The sequence below is a fragment of the Rhodnius prolixus genome, unplaced genomic scaffold, assembly GCF_049639745.1.
Source record: "Rhodnius prolixus isolate KJV_2025 unplaced genomic scaffold, Rpr scaffold_26, whole genome shotgun sequence".
NCBI lineage: Eukaryota > Metazoa > Arthropoda > Insecta > Hemiptera > Reduviidae > Rhodnius > Rhodnius prolixus.
The window spans coordinates 334,565-355,423 of record NW_027411596.1 but is presented as its reverse complement, the minus strand read 5'-3'; the positions used below and the strand labels follow the sequence as shown (position 1 = coordinate 355,423).

Genomic DNA, 20,859 nt, shown 5'->3' with positions numbered 1-20,859 from the left:
ACCAACTTGACGAAAGTTGGACATACGATTTCCCTTGTCATTAAGATTTTTCAAAATTTGTTTTTGCTATTCTCTTTGGCCTCGTTTGTGCCGGCGATTCGCGATATTTCATCGTTTGTGCCGCAATATTTATGAAGTTATTAAAGAAGAACTGTTACTATCATACTGACGCCAGTAGCGCATCTCTACGTCAACTAAATTATCTAATTGCCAGCATACACCAGTGGCTGATGGGTTTCCTTTAAGCCATCAATACATATGAATTATAGCAAAGAATAGTATAATTCCTTTACCAACAACTTTACAAATAACTACTTTAGTAATATCAAAAGCTTTTTTCGTTTGTGCCGCCATACCAAGCGAGATATTAGCGTGTCAAGAAAATATGAGAAAAATTGATATAAATTTTCATTTTTTGAACTTTTTCAAAATTTCTTTTTGCCAATCTCTTTGGCCTCGATTCTGCTAGTGATTCGCCGAGTTTTTTCGTTTGTGCCGAATTATTACGCGAGATATTCGCATTTCAAGTTGGTATGGCCATTTTTTATTGTTGAGTTTTTTCAAATTTTATTTTACCATTCGTTTAGGCTTCGTTTGTGCAGGCGATTCACCAAATTTTATGGTTTGTGTCGCATTATAAAGCGAGATATTCCCGTGTTAACTTAATATGCGAAAAATTGATATAACTATTTATTTTTTGAATTTTTTCAAAATTTCTTTTTGCGAATCTCTTTGGCCTCGTTTGTGCCGCTGATTCGCTAAATTTCATCGTTTGTGCTGCATTATTATGCGTGATAGTCGTATGCCAAGTTTTTATGGCTACTTTTTATTTTTGAGTTTTTTAAAAATTTCTTTTTACCATTGGTTTGTGCCGTCCATTCACCAAATTTCAGCCATTAAGCTCAAAAATTGTAAAAGTTATTAAGGATTTAATGTGGCCATACCAACTTGACGGAAGTTGGACAAGCGATTTCGCTTGTCATTAAGATTTTTCAAAATTTATTTTTGGTATTCTCTTTGGTCTCTTTTGTGCCGGCGATTCGCCAAATTTCATCGTTTGTGCCGCAGTATTAATGAAGTTATTAAAGAAAAAGTTTTACTGACATACAGACGCCAGCAGCGCATCTCTACGTCAACTAAAGTAACTAACTGTCAGCATACACCAGCGGCTGATGGGTTTCCTTTCAGTCATAAATACATATCAATTAAAGCAAATAATAGTATTTTTCCTTTACCAACGACTTTACAAGAAACTATTTTAGTAATATCAAAACGTTTTTTCGTTTGTGCCGCACATCCCAAACGAGATATTAGCGTGTCAATTAAATATGAGAAAAATTGATATAACATTTCATTTTTTGAATTTTTTCAAAATTTCTTTTTGCCACTCTCTTTGTCCTCGATTCTAATGGTGATTCAGCGAGTTTCATCGTTTGTGCCGCATTATTACGTGAGATATTCGCATGTCAAGTTAGTATGGCCATTTTTTATTTTTGAGTTTTTTCAATTTTTTTTTAACCTTTCGTTTAGGCTTCTATTGTGCCGGCGATTCACCAAATTTTATGGTTTGTGCTGCATTATTAGGCGAGATTTTCGCGTGTCAACTTAATATGCGAAAAATTGATATAACTATTTATTTTTTGAATTTTTTCAAAATTTCATTTTGCCAATCTCTTTGGCCTCGTTTAGGCCGCTGATTCGCCAAATTTCATCGTTTGAGCCGCATTATTAAGCCTGATATTCGCACGTCAAATTGTTATGACCACTTTTTATTTTTGAATTTTTTCAAAAAATTTTTTACCATTCGTTTAGGCTTCGTTTGTGCTGGCGATTCACCAAGTTTCATCGTTTCTGCCGCATTTTTAGTCGAAATTTTCGCATGTCAATTTGGAATGGGTACTTTTTATTTTGTGAGTTTTTAAAAAATTTCTTTTTACCATTTGTTTGTGTCGTCCATTCACCAAATTTCAGCCATTTAGCTCAAAAATTGTAAAAATAATTAAGGATTTAAAGTGGCCATACCAACGTGACGGAAGTTGGACATGCGATTTCGCTTGTCATTAAGATTTTTCAAAAATTCTTTTTGGCCTCGTTTGTGCCGGCGATTCGCCAAATTTCATCGTTTGTGCCGCAGTATTATTGAAGTTATTAAAGAAAAACTGTTACTGACATACTGACGGCAGCAGCGCATCTCTACGTCAACTAAAGTAACTAACTGCCAGCATACACCAGCGGCTGATGGGTTTCCTTTCAGCCATAAATAGATATCAATAAAAGCAAATATTAGTATTTTTCTTTTACCAACGACTTTACAAGAAACTATTTTAGTAATATCAAAACCTTTTTTCGTTTGTGATGCACATACCAAGCGAGATATTAGCGTGTCAAATAAATATGAGAAAAATTAATATAACATTTCATTTTTTGAATTTTTTGTAAATTTCTTTTTGCCAATCTCTTTGGCCTCGATTCTGCCGGCGATTCACCAAATTTCATTGTTTGTGTCGCATTATTAAGCGAGATATTCCCGTGTTAACTTAATATGCGAAAAATTGATATAACTATTTATTTTTTGATTTTTTTCAAAATTTCTTTTTGCGAATCTCTTTGGCCTCGTTTGTGCCGCTGATTCGCTAAATTTCATCGTTTGTGCTGCATTATTAGGCGTGATAGTCGTATGCCAAGTTTTTATAGCTACTTTTTATTTTTGAGTTGTTTAAAAATTTCTTTTTACCATTGGTTTGTGCCGTCCATTCACCAAATTTCAGCCATTTAGCTCAAAAATTGTAAAAGTTATTAAGGATTTAATGTGGCCATACCAACTTGACGGAAGTTGGACAAGCGATTTCGCTTGTCTTTATGATTTTTCAAAATTTATTTTTGCTATTCTCTTTGGTCTCTTTTGTGCCGGCGATTCGCCAAATTTCATCGTTTGTGCCGCAGTATTAATGAAGTTATTAAAGAAAAAGTTTTACTGACATACAGACGCCAGCAGCGCATCTCTACGTCAACTAAAGTAACTAACTGCCAGCATACACCAGCGGCTGATGGGTTTCCTTTCAGTCATAAATACATATCAATTAAAGCAAATAATAGTATTTTTCCTTTACCAACGACTTTACAAGAAATTATTTTAGTAATATCAAAACCTTTTTTCGTTTGTGCCGCACATCCCAAACGAGATATTAGCGTGTCAATTAAATATGAGAAAAATTGATATAACATTTCATTTTTTGAATTTTTTCAAAATTTCTTTTTGCCACTCTCTTTGTCCTCGATTCTAATGGTGATTCAGCGAGTTTCATCGTTTGTGCCGCATTATTACGTGAGATATTCGCATGTCAAGTTAGTATGGCCATTTTTATTTTTGAGTTTTTTCAATTTTATTTTACCATTCGTTTAGGCTTCGTTTGTGCCGGCGATTCACCAAATTTTATGGTTTGTGCCGCATTATTAAGCGAGATATTTGCGTATCAACTTAATATGAGAAAAATTGATATAACTATTTATTTTTTGAATTTTTTCAAAGTTTCGTTTTGCGAATCTCATTGGCCTCGTTTGTGCCGCTGATTCGCCAAATTTCTTCGTTTGTGCCGCATTATTAAGCGAGATATTTGCATGTCAAATTGGTATGACCACTTTTGGTTTTTGAGTTTTTTCCATATTTCTTTTTACCATTCGTTTGTGCCGGCGATTCACCAAATTTCATCGTTTGTGCCGCATTTATAAACGAGATAATCGCATGTCAAGTTAGAATGGGCACTTTTTATTTTTTGAATTTTTTAAAATTTCTTTTTGCCAATCTCTTTGGCCTCGTTTGTGCCGCTGATTTGCTAAAATTCATCGTTTGTGCCGCATTATTAAGCCAGATATTCGCGTGTCAATTTGGAATGGGCACTTTTTATTTTTTGAGTTTTTAAAAAATTTCTTTTTACCGTTCGTTTGTGCCGCGTTTGTGCCATCCATTCACCAAATTTCAGCCATTTAGCTCGCAAATTGTAAAATTTATTAAGGATTTAAAGTGGCCATACCAACTTGACGGAAGTTGGACATGCGATTTCGCTTGACATTAAGATTTTTCAAAATTTCTTTTTGCTATTCTCTTTGGCCTCGTTTGTGACAGCGATTCGCGAAATTTCATCGTATGTGCTGCAGTACTAATGAAGTTATTAAAGAAAAACTGTTACTGACATTCTAACGCCAGCAGCGCATCTCTACGTCAACTAAAATAACTAACGGCCAGCATACAGCAGCGGCTGATTGGTTTCCTTTCAGCCATAAATACATATGAATTATAGCAAATAATAGTATTTTTCCTTTACCAACAACTTTACAAATAATTATTTTAGTAATATCAAAAGTTTATTTCGTTAGTGCCGCCATACCAAGCGAGATATTAGCGTGTCAAGTAAATATGAGAAAAATTGATATAACATTTCATTTTTTGAATTTTTTCTAAATTTCTTTTGGCCAATCTCTTTGGCCTCGATTCTGCTGGTGATTTGCGGAATTTCATCGTTTGTGCCGCATTATAACGCGAGTTATTCGCATGTCAAGTTGGTATAGCCTTTTTTTATTTTTAGGTTTTTTCAAAATGTTTTTTTACCATTCGTTTATGCTTCGTTTGTGCCAGCAATTCACCAAATTTCATCGTTTGTGCCGCAATATTAACGAGATATTCGCGTGTCAACTTAATATGCGAAAATTTGATATAAATATTAATTTTTAGAATTTTTTCAAAATTTTCTTTTGTGAATCTCTTAAGCCTCGTTTGTGCCGGCGATTCACCAAGTTTCATCGTTTATGCCGCTTTTTTAGGCGAGATATTCGCATGTCAATTTGGAATGGGCACATTTTATTTTTTGAGTTTATAAAAATTTCTTTTTACCATTCTTTTGTGCCGTTTATTCACCAAATTTCAGCCATTTAGCTTAAAAATTGTAAAAGTTATTAAGGATTTAAAGTGGCCATACCAACTTGACGGAAGTTGGACATACGATTTCCCTTGTCATTAAGATTTTTCAAAATTTGTTTTTGCTATTCTCTTTGGCCTCGTTTGTGCCGGCGATTCGCGATATTTCATCGTTTGTGCCGCAATATTTATGAAGTTATTAAAGAAGAACTGTTACTATCATACTGACGCCAGTAGCGCATCTCTACGTCAACTAAAGTATCTAATTGCCAGCATACACCAGCGGCTGATGGGTTTCCTTTAAGCCATCAATACATATGAATTATAGCAAAGAATAGTATTATTCCTTTACCAACAACTTTACAAATAACTACTTTAGTAATATCAAAAGCTTTTTTCGTTTGTGCCGCCATACCAAGCGAGATATTAGCGTGTCAAGAAAATATGAGAAAAATTGATATAAATTTTCATTTTTTGAACTTTTTCAAAATTTCTTTTTGCCAATCTCTTTGGCCTCGATTCTGCTAGTGATTCGCCGAGTTTTTTCGTTTGTGCCGAATTATTACGCGAGATATTCGCATTTCAATTTGGTATGGCCATTTTTTATTGTTGAGTTTTTTCAAATTTTATTTTACCATTCGTTTAGGCTTCGTTTGTGCCGGCGATTCACCAAATTTTATGGTTTGTGTCGCATTATTAAGCGAGATATTCCCGTGTTAACTTAATATGCGAAAAATTGATATAACTATTTATTTTTTGAATTTTTTCAAAATTTCTTTTTGCGAATCTCTTTGGCCTCGTTTGTGCCGCTGATTCGCTAAATTCCATCGTTTGTGCTGCATTATTAAGCGTGATAGTCGTATGCCAAGTTTTTATGGCTACTTTTTATTTTTGAGTTTTTTAAAAATTTCTTTTTACCATTGGTTTGTGCCGTCCATTCACCAAATTTCAGCCATTTAGCTCATAAATTGTAAAAGTTATCAAGGATTTAGAGTGGTCATACCAACTTGACGGAAGTTGGACATGCAATTTCGCTTGTCATTAAGATTTTTCAAAATTTCTTTTTGTTATTCTCTTTGGCTTCGTTTGTGCCATCGATTCGCCAAATTTCATAGTTTGTGCCGCAATATTAATGAAGTTATTACAGAAAAACTGTTACTGACATACTGACGCCAGAAGCGCATCTCTACTTCAACTAAAGTAACTATTTGCCAGCATACACCAGCGGCTGATGGGTTTCCTTTCAGCCATAAATACATATGAATTATAGCAAATAATAGTATTTTTCCTTTACCAACAACTTTACAAATAACTATTTTAGTAATATCAAAAGCTTTTTTCGTTTGTGCCGCCATACCAAACGAGATATTAGCATGTCAACTAAATATGAGAAAAATTAATATAATTTTTCGTTTTTAGAATTTTTTTAAAATTTCGTTTTGCGAATCTCTTTGGCCTCGATTCTGCTGGTGATTCGCCGAGTTTCATCGTTTGTGCCGCATTATTACGCGAGTTATTCGCGTGTCAACTTATTATGCGAAAAATTGATATAACTATTTATTTTTTGAATTATTTCGAAATTTCATTTTGCGAATCTCTTTGGCCTCGTTTGTGCCGGCGATTCACCAAGTTTCATCGTTTGTGCCGCTTTTTTAGGCGAGACATTCGCATGTCAAATTGTTATGACCACTTTTTATTTTTGAGTTTATTCAAAAATTTTTTTACCATTCGTTTAGGCATCGTTAATGCCAGGGATTCACCAAATTTCGTCGTTTGTGCCGCATTACTAAGTGAGATATTCGCGTGACAACTTAATATGCGAAAAATTGATATAACTATTTATTTTTTAAATTTCTTCAAAATTTCATTTTGCCAATCTCTTTGGCCTCGTTTGTGCCGCTGATTCGCTCAATTTCATCGTTTGTGCCGCATTAATGAGCGAGATATTCGAATGTCAATTTGGAATGGGCACTTTTTGTTTTGTGAGTTTTTAAAAAATTTCTTTTTACCAATTGTTTGTGCCGCGTTTGTGCCGTCCATTCACCAAATTTCAGCTATTTAGCTCAAAAATTGTAAAAGTTATTAAGAATTTAATGTGGCCATACCAACTTGGCGGAAGTTGGACATGCGATTTTGCTTGTCATTAAGATTTTTTAAAATTTCTTTTTGCTATTCTCTTTGTCCTCGTTTGTGCCGGCGATTCGCCAAATTTCATAGTTTGTGCAGCAATATTAATGAAGTTATTAAAGAAAAACTGTTACTGACATACTGACGCCAGAAGCGCATCTCTACGTCAACTAAAGTAACTAATTGCTAGCATACACCAGCGGCTGATGGGTTTCCTTTCAGCCATAAATACATATGAATTATAGCAAATAATAGTATTTTTCCTCTACCAACAACTTTACAAATAAGTATATTAGTAATATCAAAAGCTTTTTTCGTTTGTGCCGCCATACCAAGCGAGATATTAGCGTGTCAAGAAAATATGAGAAAAACTGATATAAATTTTCATTTTTTGAACTTTTTCAAAATTTCTTTTTGCCAATCTCTTTGGCCTCGATTCTGCTAGTGATTCGCCGAGTTTCTTCGTTTGTGCCGAATTATTACGCGAGATATTCGCATTTCAAGTTGGTATGGCCATTTTTTATTGTTGAGTTTTTTCAAATTTTATTTTACCATTCGTTTAAGCTTCGTTTGTGCCGGCGATTCACCAAATTTTATGGTTTGTGCCGCATTATTAAGCGAGATATTTGCGTGTCAACTTAATATGAGAAAAATTGATATAACTGATTATTTTTTGAATTTTTTCAAAATTTCATTTTGCCAATCTCTTTGGCCTCGTTTATGCCGCTGATTCGCCAAATTTCATCGTTTGAGCCGCATTATTAAGCCTGATATTCGCATGTCAAATTGTTATGACCACTTTTTATTTTTGAGTTTTTTCCAAAATTGTTTTACCATTCGTTTAGGCTTCTTTTGTGCCGGCGATTCACCAAGTTTCATCGTTTCTGCCGCATTTTTAGTCGAGATTTTCGCATGTCAATTTGGAATGGGCACTTTTTATTTTGTGAGGTTTTAAAAAATTTCTTTTTACCATTTGTTTGTGTCGTCCATTCACCAAATTTCAGCCATTTTGCTCAAAAATTGTAAAAGTAATTAAGGATTTAAAGTAGCCATACCAACGTGACGGAAGTTGGACATGCGATTTCGCTTGTCATTAAGATTTTTCAAAAATTCTTTTTGCTATTCTTTTTGGCCTCGTTTGTGCCGGCGATTCGCCAAATTTCATCGCTTGTGCCGCAGTATTAATGAAGTTATTAAAGAAAAACTGTTACTGACATACTGACGCCAGCAGCGCATCTCTACGTCAACTAAAGTAACTAACTGCCAGCATACACCAGCGGCTGATGGGTTTCCTTTCAGCCATAAATACATATCAATTAAAGCAAATATTAGTATTTTTCTTTTACCAACGACTTTACAAGAAACTATTTTAGTAATATCAAAATCTTTTTTCGTTTGTGATGCACATACCAACCGAGATATTAGCGTGTCAAATAAATATGAGAAAAATTGATATAACATTTCATTTTTTGAATTTTTTCTACATTTTTTTTGCCAATCTCTTTGACCTCGATTCTGCTGGTGATTCGCCGAGTTTCATCGTTTGTGCCGAATTATTACGCGAGATATTCGCTTGTCAAACTGGTATGGCCATTTTTATTTTTCAGTTTTTTCAAATTTTTTTTACTATTCGTTTAGGCATCGTTTGTGCCGGCGATTCACCAAATTTCATTGTTTGTGTCGCATTATTAAGCGAGATATTCCCGTGTTAACTTAATATGCGAAAAATTGATATAACTATTTATTTTTTGAATTTTTTCAAAATTTCTTTTTGAGAACCTCTTTGGCCTCGTTTGTTCCTCTGATTCGCTAAATTTCATCGTTTGTGTTGCATTTTTAAGCGTGATAGTCGTATGCCAAGTTTTTATGGCTACTTTTTATTTTTGAGTTTTTTAAAAATTTCTTTTTACCATTGGTATGTGCCGTCCATTCACCAAATTTCAGCCATTTAGCTCAAAAATTGTAAAAGTTATTAAGGATTTAATGTGGCCATACCAACTTAGCGGAAGTTGGACAAGCGATTTCGCTTGTCATTAAGATTTTTCAAAATTTATTTTTGCTATTCTCTTTGGTCTCTTTTGTGCCGGCGATTCGCCAAATTTCATCGTTTGTGCCGCAGTATTAATGAAGTTATTAAAGAAAAAATTTTACTGACATACTGACGCCAGAAGCGCATCTCTACGTCAAGTAAAGTAACTAACTGCCAGCATACACCAGTGGCTGATGGGTTTCCTTTCAGTCATAAATACATATCAATTAAAGCAAATAATAGTATTTTTCCATTACCAACGACAGTAGAGAGGATTTGGCGGTTCTGGCGCACCTAAAATACAAAATGGCGGCCATCCCCTCCCTCCCCCCCCCCCCCTCTCCACCCACCCCCACCCCCTCCTTATTGACCAATCATCGATTTCGACGAGTTTTTAAGCCAAGCCCCCTACCCCCACCCCACCTTATTGACCAATCATCTATTTCGACGAGGGTTTAAGCCACGCCCCCTACCCCCACCCCACCTTATTGACCAATCATCGAACTCGACGAGGACTTTAGGCCACGCCCCTTCCCCCACTCCACCCTTTTAATCAACCAATCAGCGAATTCGATGACACCCCTTTTACTCCCACTCCTACCCCCACCCTTCTTAATAGACCAATCAGCGTATTCGACGACATCCCTTTACCCCCACCCAAGCCCTACTCCTATCACATGACACCTACCTTTACCCCCTCCACTCCCACCACCTCTAGGTCGTCGTATTCGTTGGCCTCCTAAGCTCCTCCTACAAGATGGCGTCTCTTCTAACAGCTGTAGTACACAAGATGGCGGACCTCCTACCAGCTGTTGACCACAAGATGGCGGACCTCATACCAGCCGATGAAACATACCTCCCCCCCCCTCGCCCATTGATAGACAGGAGGGTGAATTTTTTTATTTTAATTATTTTTACTTACCTGGGATTCGATCCTACAACCTTCGTGCTGGTAGACACGTCATCTGCACCAGTCGGCCACAGTGGTAGTCTCGCTTACTCTAGTTTTGAATGTTCTCTTATGTTTTAACTTGGAATTATTTTTTAAAAAATCTAACCCCCCTCACCAAGAATTTTTTTTTATTTAAATTACCCCCACTATCACAAAAATATTGAAAAATAAAAATGGATAACCTCACTTTAGGTAATAGAAAAAACTATTTACTTACCCCCTCCACCTGGACTGCTTCCGCTGCTGATGACGCGACCTACACTCACTGAAAACTAAACCCGAACTGGCATTTGGACTGCGATACTAGCAATAACCCCCCACCACAATTACGTCACACTCTAACTAGCCAATAGAATTGCATCTTTTTTCCAACTGATTGCCTCTCTGGACAGGTCTCTGTAGCAAGCCCCCCCCTTCCCTTCCTATAGTCTCAATAGGATGACACGTATGATTAGCTGAACATGCTCCAACAAGTCTGGACATGTAGCCAGCTGCCTCTTTCGCTTTAACCGTTTTATTATTTCCGTTTACCAACTATACAAACCTGTATGAACATATCGTTATAGTCTCAATAGGATGACACGTATGATTACCTGAACATGCTCCAACAAGTCTGGACATGTAGCCAGCTGCCTCTTTCGCTTTAACCGTTTTTTTGTTATTATGAAGTTAAAAGTAAATTGAACTTTGAATTTTCATATATCTTATTATTTCAGTTTACCAACTATACAAACCTGTATGAACATATCGGTGTAGTCTCAATATGTGTGATTACCTGAACATGCTCCAACAAGTCTGGACATGTAGCCAGCTGCCTCTTTCGCTGTAACCGTTTTTTTTTTTTTTGTTATTATGAAGTTAAAAGTAAATTGAACTTTGAACTTATTAATAAAATATAAATAAGTTTTAATTAACTTTTCTTTATTTATCTCTTTATTTGTATATGGCTTAATATTGCTCAACTTGCATGTCTGAGCATGCCCTGTTTGTATTGGTCAGTAACTAACTGGTATCTCCCACCCTTGGGTATGACGTCACTTATAGTTAACCAATAGCATTTCATGTTTTTACTAATAATCGATTATCATAATCGATCCTTCTGAGGAAGCATTTATAAAGGAAAAAATTAAATTTATGAAAAAAAGTTTTCAAAGTATAAATTTTATTTAAATTCTGTCATATGCGCTGCATTTTTTTTTTTAATATTTTTGAATAAATATAGAAAAAAAATAATAAGAACTTATTATGACGCAACTTGTTGCAACCTTATCTAATTACCATGTCTTCCGTTTACATACAAACCTGTATGAACATATCGTTGTAGTATTAATATGATGAGTCATATTATTTCCGTTTTATTTATATTTTTGAATAATTATAGAAAAAAATTAAAACATTATGACACAACTTGTTACAACCATTTTTTTTAATATTTTTGAATAAATATAGAAAAAATAATTTACACTGCTAACTTAATCAACTGCGCATGCGTAAACTACAGTCAATTGTACCAGCTGTTTTAAATAAGAAAATAATTTACACTGCTAACTTAATCAACTGCGCATGCGTAAACTACAGTCAATTGTGTGATACCTTAATACAGCAGGCAGTTGCAATATCGATTATTCCTATCGATTATCACATTGACTATATGTATTGATTAATATCGATTTATTTCTTAATTCAAGTAATATATATAACCACTGCTATTTAAATAAGAATATGTTTTACACTGTTAACTTAATCATCTGCGCATGCGCAAACTCCAGTAAATTGTGTAAGACCTTAATACAGAAGGCAATTGCACCCAAATACATATGCGCTGCATTTATTAATATTTTTTTTGAAAAATTAAATAAAAATTGAACTTATTATGGCGCAACTTGTTGCAACCTTAACTAATTACCATATCTTCCGTTTACCAACTATACAAACCTGTATGAGCATGTCCTTTTTGCCCTGCTTTCTTGCCCTAATAGAATGATTCATATTATTTCCGGTTATATTTAATAATTTATTTACCTTAACCCCATAAAACTTTCCTGTAATTTTAAGTGTAAAAAGGAAAAATACGAATGAACAAACATTAATTAAAACATTTTATTTTTATTTAAAGGAAAAAATTAAATTAAAATAAATTATAAATTAAATTTATGAAAAAAAAAATGCTTAAAAAATTCTTGCTCTGCCTGTAAGCATGCCTGTATGAGAATTTCTTCCTCATCTTTTGAGGAGGATAATAACTTGCGCTGTTCTGCCCTTTGCAGCGCCTGAAAGAAATAATAACAAATATTTTGTTATAATTTATATTAAGATTAATATAAGACAAAAATGCATTTTTATTATATTGATATTTAATTACTTTTGTCCAAAATTCATCTTCATCATCACTACTACTACCGCAGTTGGGCCAAAGGGCCTCTACAGGGTTGGGGGTTGAATTCCAATCCCAATTGGATATGTCCTGGGCATAGGTCTGAGAAATATCAATAATAATTATTATTTTATTACTATTTGCCTATTTATTAATTAAAATTACCTATTGAGAGAAAGTATTAATTATCACTTACTTGCATTAAATAGGAGTCTGTTGCTTGATCCATATTTGTTTTAAAAATGAACCGGAGTCAAGATTAAAAATGAACTATATTGTGCCTAGCAAGAGATTAACATGCCTGCACATGCCAGGCAAAACATGCAAGCGCAGGTCTGAAAAGTTTTGTGTCTGTGCTCCACTAAAAAAAGGGCCTGCTCTGACATGCCGTTTTCAGACTTTTCTTTTTAAATATCATTATTTTTTTTAATAATTTATTTTATTTCATTATAATGTATTTATTCAAATATTTTATTATTTTATTTTCATGTTATTCATTTTTTTTTTTCAATGTATATTTTTTTATATAAATTATTTTATTTTATTATTTATTATTTTATTATCATTAGCAAGAAAACAGGGGAAGAAAAAATGAAATAAAAATTTTCTAAATGCAATTTTTTTTTATTATTAAAAAAAGAAATTAGAGATATTCACATTTTTTTTTTTAATATAATCATTTACATTATCAGTTTAACCATTACTTATATACAAACATCTTTTATACAAATACAATACATATATTAAAATTAAATTTTTCTTAATACATTTGAAATTAATATCCAATGTGAAAGAGCATATACATGAAAATGGGTACACATCGTCGGAGTCTTGTTATGAAGAAGACACTGAGTACCATCGTTAAATGGTCTTAATTGGGAAATTTGAGGGCAATCGAATTCTTCTAGGTTGATTACGTTTCCACAATAATGATTTAAAAATTGTTTTTTCTGGAGTCCTTTTACAAAGATTTTGTTGTAATGGGTAAGATGTTTGTGTAGAATAGCATCTAATTCCACATAGTCCACCTCTCCTTCTTCCCATTTAATTTGATGAAAATTTCTAGTTAACCATGAATTTACTCGATAACTGAATGCATTTAATGACAGATTTTCTGGCGGTTTAAACAACCAGTGTCCACTTGAAAGATTCTCCATGTCTAAAATAGACAATTCTTTCACGATATACAGTTTTGAGTTGTCTATGAAGCACTGCATGTCTACGACACACGCACCCGACGAGGTCATGATTGCAATTGATACAACTGAATGAAATTTTTAATCGAACTGGCTTGTCTTAACATGTCCCAACGTGCACAAACATGGTATTGCAATTGATACTTCTGAATGAAATTTATAAGTAACTGGCTTGTCTTAACATGTCCCAACGTGCACAAACATGGTATTGCAATTGATACTTCTGAATGAAATTTATAAGTAACTGGCTTGTCTTAACATGTCCCAACGTGCACAGACATGGAATTTATTACATTTTCCTCTAAATAATTAAAATATTTTTTTTTTTTTATAAACTTAATTTTTCTTTCATTTTTTTTTTTTTTTTAACTAAATTATTTTTTTAATAATTTTATAACAGAAATCTTGCACTAAAAGTATTATTTAAAAAAAATATATATATATATCTTCCAGTTTTACATAAATTAATTTCTTCCATTTTTTTTAAACTAAATTATTTTTTCTTTTTTAATTTTATAACAGAAATCTTGCTTTAAGAGTATTATTTAAAAAAAAAAAAAAAAAAAAAAAAATATATATATATCTTCCAATTTTACATAATTTCTTTCATTTTTTTTTTTTTTTTTTTTTTTTTATATATATATATCACATAAAAATAAAAATAACTTAAATAAAAATAAAATTAAAATAACACTTAAAAGAATTCCAAATCATATCGGCGATTTTTTATTCCTTTATAGAGCAAAGCTATTTTTCTGTTTGTAACATCATACTCGTCGATAATTTCTTTCGTAAACATGTCGGTGAATCTATTTGGCAGGAAAACTATATTTGGTTCGTCCTCAAACTGTGTAGGTCCAACATACGATCTGATGTGTGCTATTATGGCTTTTCCATATTTAGTGTTAATCTTATCAAATTTAACTATTTCATAGCTAACTCCTACGCGAAGGTCGGCAAGCCTACCAATCTGTGAGGAGCTTTGGTTAGCATCGTTGAGGTACGCTGCCAAAGTCGACATCTGAAGGGAATTTTGAAAAAAGTACATATGTAATTAGAAAAATAATATTTTAATTCAATCACTGTGAAGTGTATAAAGATTTATGTAAGTATAAAATAGTAGTATAAATACTTACTTTTAAGTATTGATAAAATTTAATTTAATCCGCCTGGGTCGAGTTCTAGAGAAGAAATGATGTTGAATCCTTTATCCTATACCCCCACTACCAGTCACAAAGCCGACATGTCAGTGCAAGTCTAATAACTAGTTCAAAATTCAATTGCTAATACAGTTGTGCATAAACATGTTTACACCTGCATAGACCTGATTAGCTTCAGTAATCATTTAATGCATGGATTTTGTAAATTGTACGGAATACAAAAGTAATGATAGTAGTTTTAAGCACTCATTGTACATAATTTATTTTGTCTCTCAATTAAGATTACAAAGTAGAATATAAATATAATTACCATTAAAACTTGAAGTTGCTCAAAGAATAAAATAATGTTATTATCCAGAATATGGTCAAATATTATGGAATTTTGTACAGATTCTTAAGATTTAGCAATAAATGCAAGTGCTTATCATCGTCGTTGAAGGTTAATACTACTTTTTTTCATGTCTCACCAGATTTTATTATAGGTGCTTGGAAAAAATTATGATTATGAGTTTTTAAAAGAGGGTAGGCATGAATGAATACATAACTCAAAAGGTAGCGTACTATTTTTTCATATCTTAGGAAAAAACTGTCACTAAATATTTTCTTATTCTTTTTTCTGGTGTTCGTGTCGTTTATGGCGAATGAAGAAGGATGGATGAGATCTAGCAGTTGTTGCCTAAAGGTTGGAAATTATTCACTCTTAAGAGGACTCCATCGAACTTTTTGATTGTCCATCCACTTTCCTTAAGTGAGGATTCCTCCATTTCGGAAATCATCTTATCAAAGCCTTCTCTTAGAGACTTTTCAATAGAGGAGTCTTTGCAAATTATCTTGTTTTTTGTCTTGAATGCGCAATTAGTTGTTTCCTCTTTCATATTTTCAAATGTAGCCTCCAAAACCAAATTATATTTTATTGCGGTTTTATCGCCATCCATGGCACTTTCAATCAGTCGATGCAATGTTTCTTGCTTACCTGCTAGAAACTCCATTACATCAACTTCTCCAGAGCACGGTATGAAGAAGGTTCTCAGAGTTCCACCAAACGACGATTCCACTTCGTATAATTGTCCTTGTGCGGCGTCCAATCGTGCTTTTTTGGTTAAGTTGGCCGGCGCTTTCTGTCCACAGCTACGAATGTGACAGTTTAAAGTTTTCTTAGTAGAATAAAACTCGCCGCATGCCACACATTGGAAACGAGTCTGACGCTTCAGATATGTTTTTTCATGGCGTTTTTTGGAAAATGCTCTTGAAAATATTTTATTGCAATGGCTGCATTCAAAAGACATAATGATAGAATAGAATAGATAGGTTAGGTTAGGTTAGGCTACGTTATCGAATTTACAATTAAATACAATTTAGTACTGTTAAATTCGATTAGGTTGGGTTAGGTTAGGTTAGGGTTAGGCTAAGTTATCGAATTTAGCCTATTTAATACAATTTACAATTAAATAGGCTAAATTCGATAACTTAGCCTAACCCTAACCTAACCTAACCCAACCTAATCGAATTTAACAGTACTAAATTGTATTTAATTGTAAATTCGATAACGTAGCCTAACCTAACCTAACCTAACCTAACCCAACCTAATCAAACGCAACTTACACTATCATAACCTAACCTAAGTTAGTTGTTGGGGGGGGGCTATAACATGCATGTTACGACCAGTTCAGATCTTAGATTTATTTATTATTTTTTGCCGACAGAAACGCTAATATCGATTTTAATCCCTTGCACGATAAAAGTGTTGCGAAGTATGCATTTTTTTTTTATTAGTTCTATGACTGTGCGCAAGCTGTTAATTCGTTAGACACTTGTACACTTAAACCCTTTGATTTCAAGAACCGCAATTATATCTACTAAGCTACAGCATTCATACATTCTTAAGTTGAGCATACAATTTGTTACAGATTTGTTTCTTAATTTTTAAACTTTGTTCAAATAATTCTATCATTATGTCTTTTGAATGCAGCCATTGCAATAAAATATTTTCAAGAGCATTTTCCAAAAAACGCCATGAAAAAACATATCTGAAGCGTCAGACTCGTTTCCAATGTGTGGCATGCGGCGAGTTTTATTCTACTAAGAAAACTTTAAACTGTCACATTCGTAGCTGTGGACAGAAAGCGCCGGCCAACTTAACCAAAAAAGCACGATTGGACGCCGCACAAGGACAATTATACGAAGTGGAATCGTCGTTTGGTGGAACTCTGAGAACCTTCTTCATACCGTGCTCTGGAGAAGTTGATGTAATGGAGTTTCTAGCAGGTAAGCAAGAAACATTGCATCGACTGATTGAAAGTGCCATGGATGGCGATAAAACCGCAATAAAATATAATTTGGTTTTGGAGGCTACATTTGAAAATATGAAAGAGGAAACAACTAATTGCGCATTCAAGACAAAAAACAAGATAATTTGCAAAGACTCCTCTATTGAAAAGTCTCTAAGAGAAGGCTTTGATAAGATGATTTCCGAAATGGAGGAATCCTCACTTAAGGAAAGTGGATGGACAATCAAAAAGTTCGATGGAGTCCTCTTAAGAGTGAATAATTTCCAACCTTTAGGCAACAACTGCTAGATCTCATCCATCCTTCTTCATTCGCCATAAACGACACGAACACCAGAAAAAAGAATAAGAAAATATTTAGTGACAGTTTTTTCCTAAGATATGAAAAAATAGTACGCTACCTTTTGAGTTATGTATTCATTCATGCCTACCCTCTTTTAAAAACTCATAATCATAATTTTTTCCAAGCACCTATAATAAAATCTGGTGAGACATGAAAAAAAGTAGTATTAACCTTCAACGACGATGATAAGCACTTGCATTTATTGCTAAATCTTAAGAATCTGTACAAAATTCCATAATATTTGACCATATTCTGGATAATAACATTATTTTATTCTTTGAGCAACTTCAAGTTTTAATGGTAATTATATTTATATTCTACTTTGTAATCTTAATTGAGAGACAAAATAAATTATGTACAATGAGTGCTTAAAACTACTATCATTACTTTTGTATTCCGTACAATTTACAAAATCCATGCATTAAATGATTACTGAAGCTAATCAGGTCTATGCAGGTGTAAACATGTTTATGCACAACTGTATTAGCAATTGAATTTTGAACTAGTTATTAGACTTGCACTGACATGTCGGCTTTGTGACTGGTAGTGGAGGTATAGGATAAAGGATTCAACATCATTTCTTCTCTAGAACTCGACCCAGGCGGATTAAATTAAATTTTATCAATACTTAAAAGTAAGTATTTATACTACTATTTTATACTTACATAAATCTTTATACACTTCACAGTGATTGAATTAAAATATTATTTTTCTAATTACATATGTACTTTTTTCAAAATTCCCTTCAGATGTCGACTTTGGCAGCGTACCTCAACGATGCTAACCAAAGCTCCTCACAGATTGGTAGGCTTGCCGACCTTCGCGTAGGAGTTAGCTATGAAATAGTTAAATTTGATAAGATTAACACTAAATATGGAAAAGCCATAATAGCACACATCAGATCGTATGTTGGACCTACACAGTTTGAGGACGAACCAAATATAGTTTTCCTGCCAAATAGATTCACCGACATGTTTACGAAAGAAATTATCGACGAGTATGATGTTACAAACAGAAAAATAGCTTTGCTCTATAAAGGAATAAAAAATCGCCGATATGATTTGGAATTCTTTTAAGTGTTATTTTAATTTTATTTTTATTTAAGTTATTTTTATTTTTATGTGATATATATATATAAAAAAAAAAAAAAAAAAAAAAAAAATGAAAGAAATTATGTAAAATTGGAAGATATATATATATTTTTTTTTTTTTTTTTTTTTTTTTTTAAATAATACTCTTAAAGCAAGATTTCTGTTATAAAATTAAAAAAGAAAAAATAATTTAGTTTAAAAAAAATGGAAGAAATTAATTTATGTAAAACTGGAAGATATATATATATATTTTTTTTAAATAATACTTTTAGTGCAAGATTTCTGTTATAAAATTATTAAAAAAATAATTTAGTTAAAAAAAAAAAAAAAATGAAAGAAAAATTAAGTTTATAAAAAAAAAAAAATATTTTAATTATTTAGAGGAAAATGTAATAAATTCCATGTCTGTGCACGTTGGGACATGTTAAGACAAGCCAGTTACTTATAAATTTCATTCAGAAGTATCAATTGCAATACCATGTTTGTGCACGTTGGGACATGTTAAGACAAGCCAGTTACTTATAAATTTCATTCAGAAGTATCAATTGCAATACCATGTTTGTGCACGTTGGGACATGTTAAGACAAGCCAGTTCGATTAAAAATTTCATTCAGTTGTATCAATTGCAATCATGACCTCGTCGGGTGCGTGTGTCGTAGACATGCAGTGCTTCATAGACAACTCAAAACTGTATATCGTGAAAGAATTGTCTATTTTAGACATGGAGAATCTTTCAAGTGGACACTGGTTGTTTAAACCGCCAGAAAATCTGTCATTAAATGCATTCAGTTATCGAGTAAATTCATGGTTAACTAGAAATTTTCATCAAATTAAATGGGAAGAAGGAGAGGTGGACTATGTGGAATTAGATGCTATTCTACACAAACATCTTACCCATTACAACAAAATCTTTGTAAAAGGACTCCAGAAAAAACAATTTTTAAATCATTATTGTGGAAACGTAATCAACCTAGAAGAATTCGATTGCCCTCAAATTTCCCAATTAAGACCATTTAACGATGGTACTCAGTGTCTTCTTCATAACAAGACTCCGACGATGTGTACCCATTTTCATGTATATGCTCTTTCACATTGGATATTAATTTCAAATGTATTAAGAAAAATTTAATTTTAATATATGTATTGTATTTGTATAAAAGATGTTTGTATATAAGTAATGGTTAAACTGATAATGTAAATGATTATATTAAAAAAAAAAATGTGAATATCTCTAATTTCTTTTTTTAATAATAAAAAAAAATTGCATTTAGAAAATTTTTATTTCATTTTTTCTTCCCCTGTTTTCTTGCTAATGATAATAAAATAATAAATAATAAAATAAAATAATTTATATAAAAAAATATACATTGAAAAAAAAAAATGAATAACATGAAAATAAAATAATAAAATATTTGAATAAATACATTATAATGAAATAAAATAAATTATTAAAAAAAATAATGATATTTAAAAAGAAAAGTCTGAAAACGGCATGTCAGAGCAGGCCCTTTTTTTAGTGGAGCACAGACACAAAACTTTTCAGACCTGCGCTTGCATGTTTTGCCTGGCATGTGCAGGCATGTTAATCTCTTGCTAGGCACAATATAGTTCATTTTTAATCTTGACTCCGGTTCATTTTTAAAACAAATATGGATCAAGCAACAGACTCCTATTTAATGCAAGTAAGTGATAATTAATACTTTCTCTCAATAGGTAATTTTAATTAATAAATAGGCAAATAGTAATAAAATAATAATTATTATTGATATTTCTCAGACCTATGCCCAGGACATATCCAATTGGGATTGGAATTCAACCCCCAACCCTGTAGAGGCCCTTTGGCCCAACTGCGGTAGTAGTAGTGATGATGAAGATGAATTTTGGACAAAAGTAATTAAATATCAATATAATAAAAATGCATTTTTGTCTTATATTAATCTTAATATAAATTATAACAAAATATTTGTTATTATTTCTTTCAGGCGCTGCAAAGGGCAGAACAGCGCAAGTTATTATCCTCCTCAAAAGATGAGGAAGAAATTCTCATACAGGCATGCTTACAGGCAGAGCAAGAATTTTTTAAGCATTTTTTTTTTCATAAATTTAATTTATAATTTATTTTAATTTAATTTTTTCCTTTAAATAAAAATAAAATGTTTTAATTAATGTTTGTTCATTCGTATTTTTCCTTTTTACACTTAAAATTACAGGAAAGTTTTATGGGGTTAAGGTAAATAAATTATTAAATATAACCGGAAATAATATGAATCATTCTATTAGGGCAAGAAAGCAGGGCAAAAAGGACATGCTCATACAGGTTTGTATAGTTGGTAAACGGAAGATATGGTAATTAGTTAAGGTTGCAACAAGTTGCGCCATAATAAGTTCAA

At 32.6% G+C, this 20,859-nt stretch overlaps 2 long non-coding RNA genes across 2 annotated transcripts; one reads left to right on the top strand and one right to left on the bottom strand.

Annotated features, from left to right (window-relative positions):
- Window positions 1–12,257: 12,257 nt before the first annotated feature.
- LOC141452028 (uncharacterized) lies at window positions 12,258–12,878 on the bottom strand. The gene is made up of 2 exons (XR_012457210.1): window positions 12,383–12,878; window positions 12,258–12,290 (listed from the first exon to the last, which is right to left on the bottom strand). It is a non-coding gene; the product is annotated as an uncharacterized lncRNA (long non-coding RNA).
- Window positions 12,879–19,863: 6,985 nt separating this feature from the next.
- Window positions 19,864–20,484, top strand: LOC141452030 (uncharacterized). Its single transcript, XR_012457211.1, has 2 exons — window positions 19,864–20,359; window positions 20,452–20,484. It is a non-coding gene; the product is annotated as an uncharacterized lncRNA (long non-coding RNA).
- Window positions 20,485–20,859: the final 375 nt, after the last annotated feature.